Source organism: Vespa crabro, chromosome 8 (assembly GCF_910589235.1).
Source record: "Vespa crabro chromosome 8, iyVesCrab1.2, whole genome shotgun sequence".
In the NCBI taxonomy this organism is placed as follows: domain Eukaryota; kingdom Metazoa; phylum Arthropoda; class Insecta; order Hymenoptera; family Vespidae; genus Vespa; species Vespa crabro.
Window position 1 is genome coordinate 5869232 of NC_060962.1, and position 7500 is coordinate 5876731.

Consider the following 7500-nt stretch of genomic DNA (forward strand, 5'->3'; position numbering starts at 1 on the left):
TGATAAATAACAAAGAGAAAGAGAGAAAGGAAGAGAGAGAGAGAGAGAGAGAGAGAGAGAGAGAGAGAGAGAAAGAGAAAGATCATCAAGTAAAAGACCTTGAATTCGGGCATGGAACACATCGAATTTTGTATCGAAAAATCTCACCTTCGTCGGCCTTCTCTTTGGTTCAACTTTATATACACATGTATGCATGTGTATATATGCATGTATGTATGTATCTTATGTATGATGTATATATATATGTTTGTATGTATGTACACCGATTCTCGTCCGACCTCGACCAGCTGTCCGAACCATCTCGACAGCGTCATAACAAAACTCGACGGTTGCTTTTCGTGCCCCATGGAATCGGTCGGGACAAGCGGTTCTTTTGAAGCACGCAACCTGCCTGCCAGTCTCCTCTCTCACTCTCTCTCTCTCATTCTCTCTCTCTCTCTCTCTCTCTCTCTCTCTCTTTCTCTACCACATTTACTTCAACAACATATACGAGATAAATAAAAATTATTTTAATAATAAATTAACGAAATACGTTCCCTAAATAAATAGTTAAATAGCTTGTAATAATAGAAATATAGATACGATGTATATATATATATATATATGTGTGTGTGTGTGTGTGTGTGTGTATGTATGTGTGTATGTATTTGATAAAATCAATATTATATCAAACGTAACGAAGTATTGTAACTATCGAAATTTCGTAAGTAAGTACTTCCAATATGTATTATATCTATGTACTTACAGTACTTACATATGTATTATATCGTAGTAATAGAATTGAAAGTTCTCTCGTGTAATAAGTTCTTACTTTTTTGTTTTCTTTTTTTTTTCCTTCTTCTTTTTTTTTCTTTTTCTCTTCTCAGACATTAATGGTAATCGATTAATACGTATAAGATAGATAGAGGATAATGATCGCGTTGTAAACGTTTACAATCACGCGATCGACCATCTTCGATCGGAATGTGAAATAGTAGTAGATCAGTACGCGTTATTATCGATAGCTAGCCATTGCACGTATGTACGTATATATACATACAATATATATATATATATATATATATATATATATATATATATATATATATATTTAACCAATGTATGTACATATACATTAAAGTACGTACATATGTATGTACGTAAGGTAGATCCTCGCGATACGATCGGATTGGTATATTACGAGGATAAATAAATACATAGATCTATATCTAAAATACTTAAATTATTGAAGACGGTTTAAAGAATGCGTCAAAGGTTTCATCGCGTTTATCGGTGAAACGTCATCTATGTATATATATATATATATATATATGTACATACGTATGTATGTATGTACGACGTATGTGTATATGTACGGACGTATTTACGTGCATATAAGTGCAATATGTTAACGCCATCTTCCTTTCTTTTTCTATTTTTTTTTCCTTCCTTCCTTCCTTTCTTTCATCCTTTCTTTCTTTCTTTTTTGTACTCCTTTTTACTTCTTACCTTTTCCTTTTTTCGTTTTTATTTTTTTTCTTCCTCTTGTTTTTTTTTTTTTTTTTTTTTCTTTTTTTTTCTTTTTCCACGTGAGGTAGAATACCCTGCGCGTCAAGCAGGGCGCGCGTTCATTCGAGCACGCGACCCAAAAGCGCCGCTCTTGACTTCGAAGCGCTCGAAGCGCGAAAGCCGCCTGCTTGCTCCTACGCGAACGCATATATGTGTCTGCTGCCTGTATTTCTGTGTGTGTGTTTGTGTGTGTGTTGTGTGTGTGTGTGCACGTACGTATGTACATATATATAGCATATATATTATATTTATGTGTATGTATGATACGAGTTAAACTCTCTCTCTCTCTCTCTTCTGTCTTATTCTCTTTTTCCATTTGCAGAGAGAAAGAGAGAGAGAGAGAGAGAGAGAGAGAGGTAAGAGAAAAAGAGAGGGAAAAGAGAGGAGACCTGATGGAGTAACAGAAAACGATCGTACGCTTCTTGGCAGAACGACGAGCAGCAGGACGCATCTGGAAATAGTTTATTATTAATAGATGCCACGATTTCCTCCTGAGCACGTTAGACGCCGTTTATTCCGAGGCTAGTCTGTACCGAGTTTTTGAACCACGGACGTTTTATTCCTCTCTCTCTCTCTCTTTCTCTTTCCACAGGAGCGCCGCTCCCTACCACACTTCCATCATTCACTCTCTCTCTCTCTCTCTTTCTCTCTCTGCTTTCTCTCTCTCTCTTTCTCTTCTCTTCTTTTTCTATCCCTTCTCCCTTAAAACCTTCTCCTTTCCCTTCTCTTTCCTCCCATCGTCCCGCTCCACCATCGTCCACAGCGGCTGCCCCGTTCGTCCTTTTTCCTTTCGCTCTGGGTCCCCTCTCCTTAAGGCCCCCTTGCCGACCTCCTCCTCCTACTCCTCTTTCTCCTCTTTCTCCTCTTCCTCCTTCTCTCGTTCTCTTCTGCTTCTCTCTTAAAAACGAGACTCGCCGCCGACTTTCCGACAAAGGAATAAAGAAAAGAAACAACTAGACACGCTACGCGCGCTGAGGATGGCACGGCAAAGAAAGAGAGAGAGAGAAAAAGAGAGAGGAAGAACGGGCTAACGATAGTGTATGTATATATATATATATATATGTGTGTGTGTGTGTGTGTGTTTGTATACGTTTATGGGATTGGGGTGGGGGGATTAGTAATGTAGTAGTAGTAGAGGGAACAGCCGTAGCGAAATACACAGCGCAGTACCACCGCACACAGAGAGGAAAGCCGTACCGTAGCGGGTTGAGCCTTTTCGTGCGAGAGAGAAAGAGAAATGGAGAGAGAAAGAGAGAGAGAGAGAGAGAGTGTGCTCGGGGTGGGGACGGAACCGACTGTGGAGGGTCGGAGGGACAAGAGGGGGGAAGGTGCGCTTGCCGATCCAATGGCGCAGCAATGAAGGGACGAACGATGTCCTTTTCATGATTTTCTTACGAGAGCTAGTTCACTTCCGTCTAACGGCCCGATCGTTCTTCTCCTCCCCCTAGGTCAGGATATATATTCAAAGAACTAAAAGGAACGTTAGAACGTTAAAGAGTATATTACATTCCTGATTGAACTTCGAATATTATTTTCTTACCGATATATACCAATCATTTTTGTCGCATATATGTATATATATATATATATATTTATTTGTTTTTTTGTTTGTTTGCTTGTTTATTTGTTTATATATATATATATATATATATATATATATATATATATATATATCGGTAATAATATTTAATATATTTGATAACGAAGTTATTTATTTATTTAATACTTTCATCGATTTTGATCTTTTTATTAATACGTATAAATCTGTAGTAAGACATTTTTATACATACACACTTATGTATATATTTTTCTAAAAAGTTTTTGTGCGTATATATATATATATAAAAGAAATAATAATAATAAGAAAGATGTTTTCATCATTGGACTTGTTTGATACGAAAAATCTAGGAATAAAAATAATCATTTTTATTCTTTAAACTTAACCGCCACGAAGTATCTTATAACGTGGTGTTAATCGTATCAAGATTTGAGTTTCTTTCGACAAATAATTATCAAATAATATACGAATAGAAATAGGTTGGCAATTGGTACTCTTCGAAAAAAAAACTGTTGTTACGCTTTAAAGCGAAGCCGCTCGCGCGGATCGGTCAATTACCGCAGTAAGAAAATTTTTCCTTTCCCCTTTTTACAATTAATTTCTTATTACACAATGTTCACTTTTCGAAAGAGAAACGCTGGTATTATTTTTATCGCGTTTAATTATTTCTTGTATAACCATCGTTTAATTTTTTAAATTAAACGAACACGAAATAATTTTTATAAACGGATTAACATTTAAATTATCTAATGCCAGATATTGTGTTTAATAATATCAAAATTTTTGTTTTATTAGCATTTTTATTATTATTATTATTATTGTTATTATTGAACTATAATGAACAAAATTATTTGTCGAACGAAGTTCGTTTTAATGCACGTTTTTTTTAGATAAATAATATTGAACTTATTTTTTTTTTTTTTTTTTTTCGTTTAAGTTTCATCGAAGTATATTTATGAAATTTAAGATCTATTTTAAATTCATTCAGCATAACATCCATTCGTACTGTTTATAATTGTCCTTCCTGTTTTCCTTGTTTTATCAATTGGACGAACTTGATATCTTTTTGTTTTCCCTCTCTCTCTCTCTCTCTCTCTCTCCTTTTCTCTATTTTGTTTTTGCTCGTACAATAATAAAACGATAATTGTTTTCTACGAAACACAATTACTCTTGGCATCTAATGTTTTAAACGATAAGAAAAAAATTTCTAAGAGGATGCCGATGATTTTCGCTAAACGTTGTTTGCTACGTCTCAGAATGCTTTTAATAGGAACGACCTTTTAATCGTCACGCTACAGTATCGTAGCAGCAACACCTGTTGAATCTTTACGCTGCCGATCGACTTACGATGATTACCGAATCGATACTTGAAATATCGATATAGTAAAGAGTATGGATTTCTATACCGTTAGTAATAAATCCGATCGTTCATTAAATTTTTCATCGATCTCCAATTAGACCTTTTCCTTCTTTTTTTTTTTTTTTTCATTATTCAATCGTCCGACCATAATATTCCATTTAAGTCTTCGATCGTAAAGTATAACCTCACTTCTTTTATTACCTCCATATTGATTTCATTGTTGAACGGCCATATTGATTTCATTGTTGAACGGCCATATTGATTCCAATATTATATAAAATTTAATCGGTGTACTAAAGCCGATATTCAGATCGAATTTATAATATTTGCGTGATAAGAAAAAAAAAAGGAAAGAAAAAAGGATATATAAAACGATCGATAGATTCGATACTTAATTAATTTCTATTCCTTCGTATATAAAGACTAAATACAAGAGTGACCGATTGAATTTGTCGAAAATTGATTTCCTCGGATTTATATTTGTAAACAAATACATATTTACATGAGATGAGAGAGAGAGAGAGAGAGAGAGAGAGAGAGAGAAAGAGAGAGAGAGATGAACGAACGTATTATTATTCGATTTGAGATGGAAAAATAATAAACATAGATATAATAATCGATCGATAAAAGAAAGAAAGAAAATAGAGAGATAGAGTGTGATAGAAAACAGAGAGACAAAGAGAGAGAGAGAGAGAGGGAGAGACCCCGGTGATTCTCGAAGACGTAAATTCGTTCGACGGCACAAAGGATGCCGTCGACGATAAGTCGGACGAGAAGGCGCGGATCATCGGCGCTCTTTTCGCCTCTATCTTAGTCGACGACCGGAATCACCGGCTTCACGGCCAGGCTTCTTCATTCATAAGCTCGGCAAGCGTGACGCCTATGTTTCTTCTGAAACACCGCTAGGAGATAATAGCGTGCGTTGTACAGTCTACTGTAAGAGTATCTAACTAAAATATCTTTGATTTTTTTGATATCGACGATCGCGCGCGGTCCAGCCCCTTTTGCGTTTCATTCTGATTTCACGAAAGGATGCGAAAAGGAAAGAAAAAGGAAAAAAAAAAAACAAGAAAGAAAACTTGATTGATTCCAGTTCGGAAAAATTTTTCCATTGAAAATTTTTCATCACGTTACAAACATTATGCATATCAATGACAATAGGAATGACATTTTGATCTTATCAGTTTTTTTTTTTTTCATATAAAATATTCGGAATGAATTTGAAATGAATTTTTCTTTGGTTTGTTTTTTTTTCTTTTTTTTTTTTTTTAAATCGACGAGCATCGCATTTAAATTTTTTACAAATCGAACATTGTGAGGGTGGGTGGAGGGGTTAGACACATAAAAACAAAATTCGAAATTCGTATCTACCGTCGAATTTTCGATATACTCGTTCTCTTTTTCTTTCTCTTTCTCTCTCTCTCTCTCTCTCTCTCTCTCTCTGTCGTGTCCTGACTCGGAACGATTTCGACTTCCTTTCATCTTCTTCTTTTTCGTCCTTTCCTTTTTTTCTTCTCTTTTCCTTTCTTTTCTTTTCTTTTTGTTCCTTTTTCTTTCTTTCTTTTCTTTCTTTTTTTTTTTTTTTTCTTGTCTCCTCCTTCCTCGGTCGGCTTCGAAGAAAGAGTACTTTCGTTCAAACGCCGCCGATACGAGACGGTAAAGACGGCGCTGTCAGAAGTACGCAAGAGACAAAATAACCAAAGCGAGGTACAGTCCATGCGGGAACGAATAGTTACTTCTTCCATTTGTACAGCGCGAAGCTATAAAATTTATTTCGGCTTCCTGCTATAGCGGGCGGATCACGAGCGATTTAAGCGAACCAGAAATATTGAAAGGCGAATTTATATACCCTTTTATAGCGTACGCGTTTGTTATTCTTTTTCTATTTTTCTCTTCTTTCCATTTTTTTTGTTCCTTTTTGTTTTTGTTTTTTTTTTTTTTTTCGTTTCTTTTCCCTCAATTAATTTTTTTCTTATAATTTATTATCATCATCATCATTATTATTATTATTATTATTATTATTATTTTTTTTTTTTATTATTTTTTTTTTGTTTTCCGTTTCTTTTCTCTTTTTCTCTCTCTCTCTCTCTCTCTCTCTTTCTCTTTTTATGCCTCCTCTCCACTCTCCTTCAATTTCTGCCACCAGCCACCCCTCCTTTAAAAGCGACCGGTTACACGTGTATGCGTATGACGTGTTGTACTTAAGTACGCGTGCGCGCGCGCGTGTATCCGTTTAACAAGCCCTCTCATCACACGAGCGGTACGTTCGCCATAAAGTCGACCAATCTCGAACTAACGAACGATCGTTTAAAGCGACATTTTCTTCATCGATAAAGTTTTACGAGCGGTGAAAGGGAGGAATCATAAATCGACATCGTACGAGAATGTATAAATATCATATAACGTATAAAGCTAACCTCCCCCCTATCCCTCCTACCCCTCCTTCCCTTTTAAATGATTCACATTTGGTACAGCGACATTCGAACTTTCGTTTTTTTTTTATTCGTTCGACGACGAATATAGATAGATAGATAGATAGATAGATAGATAGATAGATAAATAACGAAGATAGTTAAATAGGGAACGATGCTTTTTTTTTTAATTCTATAAATCATAAAGATTACTTTTTACTTTGTTTTTTTTTCTTTTCTGTTTTTTTTTTTTTTTTTTTTTTTTTTTTTGAAATAAATCTTTCCAAGCAATCCCACCCGCACTCTTCGATTTTTAAATGAAACAAATCTGAACCATGACGACGATAAACGATAGAGTAAATACGTAGAGTAAGTACGTATATATTGTATGTTACTGCGAATGTACACATGCACATATATTATTGAGAATTTACATTACATACGTATATGTATGTATAATCAATAAAACGAACTATTAATCGATAATACGTTCGCTCATTATCATCAACGATTTTACCGTACGTACGTACATACATACACACACATATATATATATATATATATATATATATATATATATATATATGTACGTTGACCTTTCGTTAATGATATAAAAAAGAAAA

At 34.8% G+C, this 7500-nt stretch overlaps 1 protein-coding gene across 1 annotated transcript in view; it reads left to right on the forward strand.

Annotated features, from left to right (window-relative positions):
* LOC124426112 (nuclear transcription factor Y subunit beta-like) overlaps window positions 1-7500 on the forward strand; it is a 38466-nt gene that overhangs the window by 5298 nt on the left and 25668 nt on the right. The gene's annotated exons all lie outside the window — the stretch shown is intronic.